The 12,101-nt window shown below is 45.3% G+C and overlaps 1 protein-coding gene across 3 annotated transcripts in view; it reads left to right on the forward strand.

The window, feature by feature from the left end:
• The first annotated feature begins 4,967 nt into the window (after positions 1-4,967).
• il11ra (interleukin 11 receptor subunit alpha) overlaps positions 4,968-12,101 on the forward strand; it is a 49,048-nt gene continuing 41,914 nt past the window's right edge. For all 3 annotated transcript variants that reach the window (XM_062555057.1, XM_062555058.1, XM_062555059.1), the window contains exon 1: positions 4,968-5,086. The gene's annotated coding sequence lies outside the window, so the exon portion shown is untranslated. The remainder of the gene's footprint in view (positions 5,087-12,101) is intronic.

The following is a 12,101-nucleotide window of genomic DNA, read 5'->3' on the forward strand; positions in this document are numbered from 1 at the left end:
TGCTCTTGGTTCGCCAATGGGCACATAACAGTTCAAATGACTCTGCATGCATTTGGATAGTCCTTCAACCAATCAGGCCAATCATCCGGATGTGCCAGGTGGATAAGCCAGTTTGTGATTGGTTGCCAGGTGGATAAGCCAGTTTGTGATTGGCTCCAGCAAACGTGGACAGGAAGAAGGAGAGATAAATGTGCAGGTTTCCAGTCTGAGCTGCAGGACCAAATCCAATCACTGGCAGATTGGGCTGAGTTTAGGCTACACAGTCCAGCTATTCTCCTTCATGTAGTATTACCAACATTTAAATTGTTTACTGTTACATTTAAGTATTGTGTTGTTGTTATTTGTATGGACAAAAGCATCTGCTAACTACCATAAATATACTGATAACCATTTTATATTTTCAGATTTTATTTAGGCAATATGACAAACTGTTCATTTTAATGTGATGTTCAGTAAGTCCCTTCAAACAAAAGTGTCTGCAATGAACCATAAAACATTATCTCTGAATGTAAACTGCTGTCTCCAATCTGTTCAGTCAAGCTCAGTGTGTGTGTGTGTGTGTGTGTGTGTGTGTATGAGGTGTGTGTACAGTATGTGCGCGTGTGCTCGGTGGCTTAGTGGGTGTATGCATACTTGTCAGGTGCCATGCACAAAACACTCCAAAATATCAGGTGCGAGAAACAGAGAGAAACTCATCAAGCAGAGTGAACCATCTGTAACTCTCCCACCATCACCTTAAACCAAGCACATCCTCCTCCTCCACCTCCACCTCCTCCTCCTCCTCTTCTCCCTCCTCCTCCGCTCCTCTCGGTTTCATCCAGGCCTTTATTTCAGTTTCAAAGGGACCGCTGGGAAAGTGAGAACCTCTGAAATCCATCTGATGGAATGAAACAGAGTCCTTTTGTAGCTCCAGAATGTCACCTTGTGATGTCAGGGCACGCCTGAACATCTGAACACACCAGCGCCTATTCAGTGGCACTGTGCACTGCACACCCGGGAGAATGGCTGCTTTCATTTACCATGTAACACATGATGAAGCTTGATGCGTATAGGGAAAGGGAGAGGGAGTCCCCCCATACACCCTCCATGCAGAGAGACACACACACACACACACACACACACACACACACACACACACACACACACACACACACACACACACACACACACACACACACACACACACACACACACACACACACACACACACTCTCTCTCTCTCTCTCTCTCTCTCTCTCTCTCTCTCTCTCTCTCTCTCTCTCTCTCTCTCTCTCTCTCTCTCTCTCTCTCTCTCTCTCTCTCTCTCTCTCTCTCTCTCTCTCTCTCTCTCTCTCTCTCTCTCTCTCTCATACACATACACACACACACACACACACACACACACACACACACACACACACACACAGACTCACACACACACAGAGAAAGAATGGTGAGAGAGGAACATTTCAGAACAGTGATACTCGGGTCTGCCTCGCAGATACCACAACAACCTGACACCGCGCCAAACAAAAGAATGTGAGATGAATTCAAACATACAGTAGCATCTACACACGGTTTTGATGCCCAAAGCACAGAAGATTTCAGTGACTGAGTGGCCACTGATTACATAGCAATGTGTTCCTCTGAAATGACTGTCAATGCATTGTCCAAAAGCAGCATTCATTCATCCATCAATCTTGGTGTAAAAAGCAAAAGCACAAACTAACAGTACCATATAGCTTTAGCATTTGTCAAGCATCCAGATAGCACCTAGGCTATGTCTGGTGCAACTCTCAACTACTTTGACCTTTACCGTGCTAATATTTAGGAAGTACTGTATGCATTTATGCCCTTATCTAATCTACTAATCAACTAATCAACGTCCTCAAACATGCAGGCTTTTCCACAGGGTCAATGACAAGAGGGATTACCGGTGAACACATACCCTGGTCATACCAGTACTGACCAGAGGGTGTCAGTAGAGTTCAACTGCACCTTTACAAATGCCTGTGCACACGTTCATATGACTTCTACTCTGACAGGGCAAAGACAATACAAAGCATTTCAGATCAACAGTTGCTTTCCACCTTACTAAGTGTTGCTTAACATTTAAGAAAGTTAACTAGAATATTTTCTAGCAACATTTAACATATTAACCAGAATATAATTATAGTTTCCTTTAGTTAATTTACATTTGTAAACATTGCAAATATTCAACAAGATTCAACTTAAAGTTAGTTTTAGAGTTGCATATCAGACAACATTACCATGTGCAGTAGGCCCTACATGGTAAATCTGAAATACAACTCTAAAACTAACTAGCTGTTCCAGAGTTTCCCATTCTGTTAGAGTTCCACTCTACAGTCACCTCTGAGGAGGGTCAGAGCTCAGTGTGTTCTTGGCCAGCCTGAGCTCAAAAACTGCTCAGAAACTCTCAGCCATCCCAAAATAAGAGGGCTGACACACCACCACTCCGTTGGGATGGCATGCCCTGGTTTTGCGCGCGACCTCAAGCAATGACCTAAGGCTGGAAAACAAATAATCGAGCCTTTCTCCACACTCCTGCCCTCCGAATCAACACGTGAGAAGAAGGCGGGTGCTCTGTCGTCTGCGGCCTTCGCTCCGTTATTACAGCTCAGTGTTTTTTTTTCCCGAACTGCACTGACGCGGCGCTGCTATCTTTTATAGCCTGTCGTCGACACGCGAAGATCTCCGCAGCAGTGTCGCTCAGACGGCACTGGCCCCGGCCGCAGCGTTGGAGGGAAGGTGGACACTGCCCGAAACCCTGCGTGCGCGAAAACCAGCTGTTGCAGCCAAGAGGCGTCGAGAGGCCGCGTTCAGTCTAGCTAGAGCAGGACTCGACGCACACTTAGGCGTAAACACCCCAGCATAGCTGTGGTGTGCTTGAAGTGGACCAGTATCCTGTAACGGCCTTGTTTGGATTATGAAGTGGGGATGATGATGCTGGGGCCGATGACTGTGGACCGAGGCCAGGGATGTTCTTTACGGGATGCCATAAACACCATTTAAATTACAGCATGGTTCAGTCATAACATCTCCAAGCATACCTCTGGTTTTGGGCCGGTATTAAGACCACACCAAACTAGAGAGAGGAAATGGAGGAACCGTTTTCATGACAAAGCGTGATCCACGGGCTTTTCATCAAAGCAATCCGTTTATTCACAGACAAATTAATATCTCTATTATAAACTTCAGATGACAAACCAATGAAACGCCAGAGGGTCCAGTCCAAATATTCCAACATTCTACAAATGGCACACATATGCAACAGGCGACCCATGACCTTTTAAGGGAATAAGGGTCTGGGCTACAATTTCAGCTGGTTTTGTGTTTAGAGCCTTTTTTAAACGCTTGTCTGACTCTACTCAGCTAGGTCCTGAATATAGACACGCAGGACCTGATTGTGGATCAGATAGTGCTCAGCTAGATTACGAGCGGAGATGCCGATCCTGATTGTGGATCAGATAATCTAATGGGAGACATACCGACTCAGTTCCAGACCCGGCAGAGACTGCGCGTGGATGTAGTCCTGATGTCGTGGATTTATTCTACGCCACGTGTGTGCGTGTGTGTGTGTGTGTGTGTGCATGTGCATGTGTGTGTGTGTGTGTGTGTTTGTGTCTGCTGAATCTCTGCTATAATAGGTAGTTTGTCCATTTGGAGACGAAGATGTCTACCCATAGATAATAGTATGTACCAAATTAAATGTGTGCAAATGTGTGCGCATCTTTTGGTGTGGATCAGATGTAGCCCTGATGTCGTGGATCTATTCTACGCCACGTACGTGTGTGTGTGTGTGTGTGTGTGTGTGTGTGTGTGTGTACATGTGCGTGTGTGTGCATCCATCCCATAGTAGCCTATAGCCTATTTTAATTTAATGTCTTTAATGGTAAGAGACTGCACAGGGATGGACAATGAGTGTTGTTCAGATTAAATTAGCCTACAATTCCACATATGGCAGACACCTTCAGTTTAGTTATGAGAGACCCCTCCGATTTTTGACTTTGCTGCTTTCATGGGAGCCAGTCCTCACTCTATGGGAGTTTGGCTCCCTCCCTCTGGCTCCCACATAATTCGAGAACTCTCTCTCTCTCTCTCTCTCTCTCTCTCTCTGTGTGTGTGTGTGTGTGTGTGTGTGTGTGTGTGAGTGCATCTTTTGGTGTGGGTCAGGTGTAGTCCTGATGCCATAGGTCTATTCTACGCCACACAGGCATGCAGGACTACAGTCCAGACACTGGGTTTATTTAACTGAATCCAATACTGTAAGCCAGCAGTCCTAACAGCCACAGAGATCTGTAACTAATTTTAGAGTATTTTCAAAACAGCGATCATGAACATGTGGTTTTGTATTTTGTTGTTTTACATTGCTGTTTGTGGACCAAAGTATAATGGTTCCCGTTTTTAAAGAACATTAATCTTCTTGCTCCACCTCGTCCTGCACTTTAAGCCACTCTAATCCTAGTGCTTAAGGTCCACTCACATGAAACTCCAGGCCTACTACTCTTCCACAGTCTTCACGACCTGTCTGGCTGGCTCTGCCTTCCATGTTTTTAAACAGTTGTTGGCCACGATAGTTCATGGATGGGGAACAGGAAAACGCAGTAAGTTTTGTCCATCAAGCTTTTATGTTTATGTTAATACTTTTACCTTACTTCAGGATTCAGGAGTTCATCTGATGTTGAACATACAGTAGCCTACAAGAAAAACAGTCTACCATAATAATCACGGAAGGCTATGTTTACCTGAACTGGTGACTGCGCATGGACACAATGACACATCATTGTTACTAAAATGGCATGTGCCCAAAAAGTTTCATTTAGATTAACGCAAAACAACTAGCAAATTGAGACCGAGTTAAATGGGTGCTTTGGCGCGACACCACACTTTTTTCTACAACATCCGCTAAAGGAAACACCCATCCCGCACTTCGTCACGGACAGCCCATCCACCCAATTGGAGCGCGTTTGGGACTTCGCCGAGAATTCTCTCCTATTCATCCTACTACGAGCTTAAACTTGAGCCAACTCTGGCCATGGAGATCGACCGTATCAAAATGCCCGTTTAACCTCCGTTGCGAGATAAGGTAAGATATGTCTTTGGGAATAATATGTTGTTGAAAACGATATATTTAGAGTTTTCGGTCGGGTGGTCTCTGGTGCGGTCTCGTTAATGTGTGGAAAAGTTTTACGGTCCCTCGAGAAAACCCAGTCCTGTCCTACACTGATCTGCGCTTTCACAGTCACTGATAACTTCGGGACGTGTTTATAATTGTGAAACTAGCGGCTAGATTCATTAAGTGTTTGGCGAGCCAGAAGTTAGAATCAGAAATCAGATAGAAACCTTAAACAAAACAACAAAAAAGCCTCTTATATTAGCCCGCGTTATACATTAGTGTTCCGTTTTATTTCTTCTGTCTTAGCCAACCTGTAGCTTTGGAGCGATAGCTTTACAGTACAACTTATGGAACGAAATATTAGGCCACATGATGCCACATTGAAAGTTATTTGAAAGCCTACTATTTTGTTTATGGTTTGAAACTGGCCAAAGTAGCGTTTAAGTATCTTTGGTTGGACTCGGTGTGCAATGGGGCACGACATGCATACTGGGTTTAAATCCCATGTGAGCTGATAAAAGACAAAAGGTGAAGTAACCTTGATTTAGCAGCTTGGAACGATTCTGATAAAATGTTCAAGTAGGCTAATTGAGGCTTATTAGGCTACACAAGCTGTATGCATAGCATAAGCCCGACCATATATGGTTGTATTCTTATATGTTTTTATGTCTTTTATGTTTGTTTTTCATGTTTATGTTTGAAACTGTATTCTTTGCTATTATTTAATATAATTATCCCTTTATTGGATTAATATACACTAGGTAAATTTTTTCATAATTTGTTTTCCACAATGTGTGTGTGTGTGTGTGTGTGTGTGTGTGTGTGTGTGTGTGTGTGTGTGTGTGTGTGTGTGTGTGTGTGTGTGTGTGTGTGTGTGTGTGTGTGTGTAATGTTGGATTTAACACAGTAAAACATTTTTGATCACTTTTTTTTTTTTTTTAGTTTAGTTTAGTTTAATATCTACAGCTATATGGCAGACTGGAGGCATACTGTATGTGGGCCTATGAACAGAACTTTTGGGCATAATTGACACAATGTTTGTGTCTACAATGTTGCGATTTGTTGTCAGTGACTACACAATTAAGGGTATCATCACAAACACAGAGGTGAGCAGAGTTGTAAGACAAGCTAACAGTGAAGCTAAAATAACAACCACAGTCAGATCATGCAGACTGTGTTACTGAATTATACTGTAACTACACTTGGTTTGCCACCCATGGTTGAGGTTGAGGGAGGTATGTATGTGTGTGTGTGTGTGTGTGTGTGTGTGTGTGTGTGTGTGTGTGGATAGACATTTTACTGTAAGAAGTATGTTGATTACTGGCACACATTAAGAAGCCACAGGAATATTCGTCAAGTGGGTTCATGTTTGTCATTGTCTAATGACTATAATGCATCTTCTTAGAGTGTTCCTAAGTCTGGAGGTGTTATTTTCCGCTGTGGTTAAGCTGATCTTAATGGCTGATTGTTTTAATAAGCCCTTTTTGGTTTCGGAGAGAAGTCTTTTGAGTGCTGTTGAGTAACACAAAGGTTGACACTGGGGCGATTTAACAACAGATGCACAGTGTTCTTGACACTGTATGGGCAGTGTTTTTCTACTGAGCTTTGAAGATGTAGTGGATTTGCATTATGGAACGCAGATCAGTGCCTTTTAGAATGGGAACCAATGTGTATGGACCTCCATTCAATATCTTTAGAATGGGAACCAATTCATATGTACCTCCATTCAATGCCTTTAGAATGGGCACCAATGCGGACCTCCATTCAATATCTTTAGAATGGGAACCAATGCATATGGACCTCCATTCAATATCTTTCGAATGGGAACCAATGCATATGGACTGCCATTCAATATCTTTAAAATGGGAACCAATTCATATGTACCTCCATTCCGTGTCTTTAGCATGGGCACGAATGCATATGGACCTCCATTCATTGTCTTTAGAATGGGCACCAATGCGTATGGACCTCCATTCAATGTCTTTAGAATGGGCACCAATGCATATGGAATGCAATGAAATGTAATGTAATGTAATTCAATATCTTTAGAATGGGCACCAATGCATATGGAATGCAATGAAATGTAATGTAATGTAATTCAATATCTTTAGAATGGGCACCGATGCATATGGACTGCCATGCAGTGTCTTTAGAATGGGCACCAATGCATATGGACAGCCATGCAGTGCCTTTAGAATGGGCACCAATGCATATGGACAGCCATGCAGTGCCTTTAGAATGGGCACCAATGCATACAGCACAGTATGGAGCCCAGATTAGTGGTTTTGGAATGGGCACCAATGCAGACAGTACCAACCACAGTGCAGTATTTTTAGAATGGCCACCTCTGCATACTGTATGAGATCCCAGTGCAGTGCATTTAAAATGGGCACCTCTGCATACTGTGTAAGATCCCAGTGCACCTCTATGTGCTGTATGGACACCAGTACAGTGCTTTGCAGCTTGCCTCTCCTCACACTTGTGCAGGTATGGGTTTGAAGGAGGACTGTCCTCCTCTCCTCACGTTTGTGCAGGTATGGGTTTGAAGGCATACGGTCCTCTCCCACGTTTGTGCAGGTTTGAAGGCATACGGTCCTCTCCCACATATGTGCAGCTATGGGTTTGAAGGAAGACTGTCCTCTCCCACGTTTGTGCAGCTATGGGTTTGAAGGAAGACTGTCCTCTCCCACGTTTGTGCTGGTATGGGTTTGAAGGAGGACAGTCCTCTCCTCACGATTGTGCAGGTATGGGTTTGAAGGAGGACTGTCCTCTCCCACGTTTGTGCAGGTATGGGTTTGAAGGAGGACAGTCCTCTCCCACGTTTGTGCAGGTATGGGTTTGAAGGAGGACAGTCCTCTCCTCACGATTGTGCAGGTAAGAAGGAGGACTGTCCTCTCCCACGTTTGTGCAGGTATGGGTTTGAAGGAAGACTATCCTCTCTTCACGTTTGTGCAGGTATGGGTTTGAAGGAAGACTATCCTCTCTTCACGTTTGTGCAGGTATGGGTTTGAAGGAAGACTGTCCTCTCCCACGTTTGTGCAGGTATGGGTTTTAAGGAAGACTGTCCTCTCCCACGTTTGTGCAGGTTTGGGTTTGGAGGAAGACTGTCCTCTCCTCACATTTGTGCAGGTTTGGGTTTGGAGGAAGACTGTCCTCTCCTCACATTTGTGCAGGTTTGGGTTTGGAGGAGGACTGTCCTTCTCTCCTCACGTTTGTGCAGGTATGGGTTTGGAGGAAGACTGTCCATGCCTGAGCTGTTGTGTGCAGCTTCTATAAGAGGCCCCGCGAGCCCAGATGTGCATTCCTGCTGTCTAGAGGGGAAGCACGCTGCAAATAGACAGTGCTGGAATGCAAACAGCAGACCGGAGGCTGTTTGACAGGCTCAAAATGAGAAAAGGAATACCTTGCAAATAAATATAAATATTATGCGTATGGCGTGGCAGAGTCTGGTTGCATGTGGTTTCGCCTGGCTGGAGACTATGGTTCCTCTACTGTTCACTCGCGCTCTCTCTCTCTTTCTCCCCTTCCCCCTCTTCCACTCTCTGTGTCTCTGTCCCTCATTTCTGGCTTCCTCCCTCCTTTTTCTGGGGGCCTCAGAAATGCTGAATCCGCTGCCATTCGCTGACGGGCCGCTTCGATTTCTCCCACACAGCACTCGGTCCTTTTTTCCAGCTCGGGTTTCAGCGGGCTTAACGGAGGGAGCGGGGCCGCAATCAGACCCAAATGAAAGCCGTGTCTGTCTTCCGCGCCGTGCCCCGCTCCAGCGAAGGAGAAAGGGGCCTCGTTCACTCGTTCGCTCGCTCGATCACTCGTTCGTTCGCTCGCTCGTTCGTTTTGGGGGGGGGGGGGGGGGGCAGCTACGGTCCGCGGCGTGCCAAGTCAGCGGCCGGCCAGGGCCAAAGTCCAGCGTCGCTCCAGGCCGCTCCAGGATTACATTAGCATGAGGCCCGACATGGGACTTAATTCACTGCACTTTTTTCTTCTCTCACTTTTTTTTTTCTTTCTCTCTCTCTTTCTCCCACCCCCCCACCACGAAAGGATTCACTTTTCTATCACTCTTTTTCTTTTCTCGCTCTCTCTCTCCCCCACCACTAAAGGATTCACTTTTCTATCACTCTTTTTTCTTTTCTCGCTCTCTCTGTCTTTTTCACTCTCTGTGTCTTTCTCTCTCTCCCCCACCACTAAAGGATTCACTTTTCTATCACTCTTTTTTCTTTTCTCTCTCTCTGTCTTTCTCTCTCTCTCTGTCTTTCTCACTCTCTCTGTCTTTCTCTCTCTCTCCCCCACCACTAAAGGATTCACTTTTCTATCACTTTTTTTCTTTTCTCTCTCTCTCTGTCTTTCTCACTGTCTCTCTCTTTCTCTCTCTCTCCCCCACCGCTAAAGGATTCACTTTTCTCTCACTTCTTTTCTTTTCTCTCTCTGTCTTTCTCACTCTCTCTCTCTCTTTCTCTCTCTCTCTACCCCCCTCCCCCCTGCTAAAGGATTCACTCTCCTCTGCACTTTACCTCTCTGTGAAATATCAGGGCCTAGTCTGAGCATAAGCCTGGGGGGTTGAAAGAAAAAAGCAACAACACGAAAACATGCCACCACTGATTTCAAACTATATTTGTAACTGGATTTTAGAATCTTCACACTTGGTCTTTCACCACCTATTCATATAAATGTTACTTGTGCCGCTGGTATTTTTAGTGTTTTTAGTGTTGTGCGGGAAGGATGTGATTATTGCGTTGGCTCTGGTAGGCCTGGCTGAGTCAGAGGCAAGGAATGTATATTCATTAGGGGGTTGTTTTTGACCTGGAAGTGTTGCTGTCTGTGCGCTGCGGATGGGAAGGATAATTGGGCGAAATTGGGGTCTGCCAGTGCAAGCCCTTTGAAGCCGGCCTGGCGTTGTGAATTATCAGTGGGCATGGTGCTGGCACGGAACCTCTGAAGCGACGGCTCGCCCTGGCATTATTGGCCAAATTAGCAGTGCCCTGTGGTCCTGCTTACTTGTTTACAGAGTGTTCGTTTGGGGACCTATCATCATGAATATGTTCACTGGATTTGATGGGTTAGTTTTTCCTTTAGACTTTTCAAACTTTTTTCCCCAGCCTTTTTGGCAAACTGCTCTCTCTCTCTCTCTCTCTCTCTCTCTCTCTCTCTCTCTCTCTCTCTCTCTCTCTCTCTCTCTCTCTCTCTCTCTCTCTCTCTCTCTTTTTTTTTTTTCTCTTTGCCATCCTCGCTCTGTTTCGCTTTATTGTCTTTCGTTCTCGCCCTCTCTATTTCTCTCTCTCTCTCTTTCTTTCTCTCTCAGTCTGTCTCTTTTTTCTTGCTCTCTCATTTGTGCCCACATCTAGGGTCTGTGTTGGGCATGATTAAATGACTGTTGCTGCTGGTGTGAACTGTGTTTTTATTTTAGGAGATGAAAGGAATGTACCATTCTCTTTTTCATCTTCCTCTTCCTCTTCCTCTTCCTCTTCATCCACCATAATACGTGTAGAGCATGCTCTCAAAACAACTCAGAAAGATGGACTGGTGGCCATGTGTTGGTGGTAGTTACTGTACTTTTCTTACAGCATTGCAAAAGTGTTACGAGAACGCAGTGTACTACAAACCTTGGATAAACCCTTCGAATACCGTCATGCCTCTTCCAAGTAAAAGCGCTTGCTTCAGGTAGACCTCACTTGTTAGTTTATTTACAGTGGGCCAGTTGACATGGCTATTTTGGACGCCTCTGATCCGAGTCCCACCAAAGTCAGCCTGGAGCCTTCAAAGGCCAGTGTTTGCTCGCAGAGAGGAATGCAAGCGTGCGGTAACGCTGTGGCAATCGCAGTCTTATCCCACTCAATTAGGCCCGACCGACCTCTGGGTGCATCTGGGCCAACCCGTGCACCACCGTGTAATGGAGTCAGGGAAAGCCTCACACACATGTGTGTGCACACATACTGTAACACACACACACACACACATGCACAATCTCTCTCTCCAGGGTTTCTGCAGTGTCTTAAAAAGTAAAAAAAAATAAATAAAATGAATTTAAGGCCATAAAAAAGTTTTGTATACATTAGCATGTTAGGCACTCTGTCTTAAATACACTTAGGTCTTGATTATGCTAATGTTCATATAGTATATTGTTACTTCAACAGTGGTCGTTTTATGTTTGTAGTAGTGTAGATTGAAGTTGACTGTTATTTAGCACACACTTTTATCTAAAGCGGCACAGACTCACAACGCCGGGTCATGTCCACGTTGACATCGCAGTTCTTTCTGTCAACGGTACAGATACAGCATATCACAATGTAATAAAAGATTTATGTGGAACTGATAACCGATACAAACTTTGCAGCTTGAATATAAGTTCAGGCAACACGTTTATTTACTTTAATAATAATTCTGAGACTCTCTCTGATTTTCCTTCAGATATTTTGCCAGTATGGGCGTGAAATCAGTCACTCACAATAGCCTTCAAATGTCTTAAATTTAACTTGTTCCAGAAACTCTTTCTCTCACATACACACACACACACACACACACACACACACACACACACACACACGTGGCTTGCCTGGCCTGCCTGTGGCCAATGGGAATGCGGGGCTCTATCCTACAGGCCCGATGTGTCTGCGTGGGTAACCTGACGGGAGAGAGTGCAGGGCGCTGACCAGGGTAATTACAAAGCTCAGTAAAGTTGACCACAGCTTTGATCCCCGCCATCTGCTTCTCTGTCCCTCTCTCTTTCCCTCTCTCTCTCTCTCTCTACTCTCTCTCTCTCTCTCTCTCTCTCTCTCTCTCTCTCTCTCTCTCTCTCTCTCTCTCTCTCTCTCTCTGCGGGGCCGATCGGCTCTCAGATCTCCCGTCGCTGTGTACTGTAAATCAGACCGGCCGCATCGGGGCGTCCAGGGCTGTGAGAATGTGCGCTGCGCTGCGCTGCGCGCCCACCGAGCACACACACTGTGGCAGCGCCAAGGGGTCTGACTCGGTGCCATCCCCAGGCCGAGCTCAG

Source organism: Sardina pilchardus, chromosome 14 (genome assembly GCF_963854185.1).
Source record: "Sardina pilchardus chromosome 14, fSarPil1.1, whole genome shotgun sequence".
Lineage (NCBI taxonomy): Eukaryota > Metazoa > Chordata > Actinopteri > Clupeiformes > Clupeidae > Sardina > Sardina pilchardus.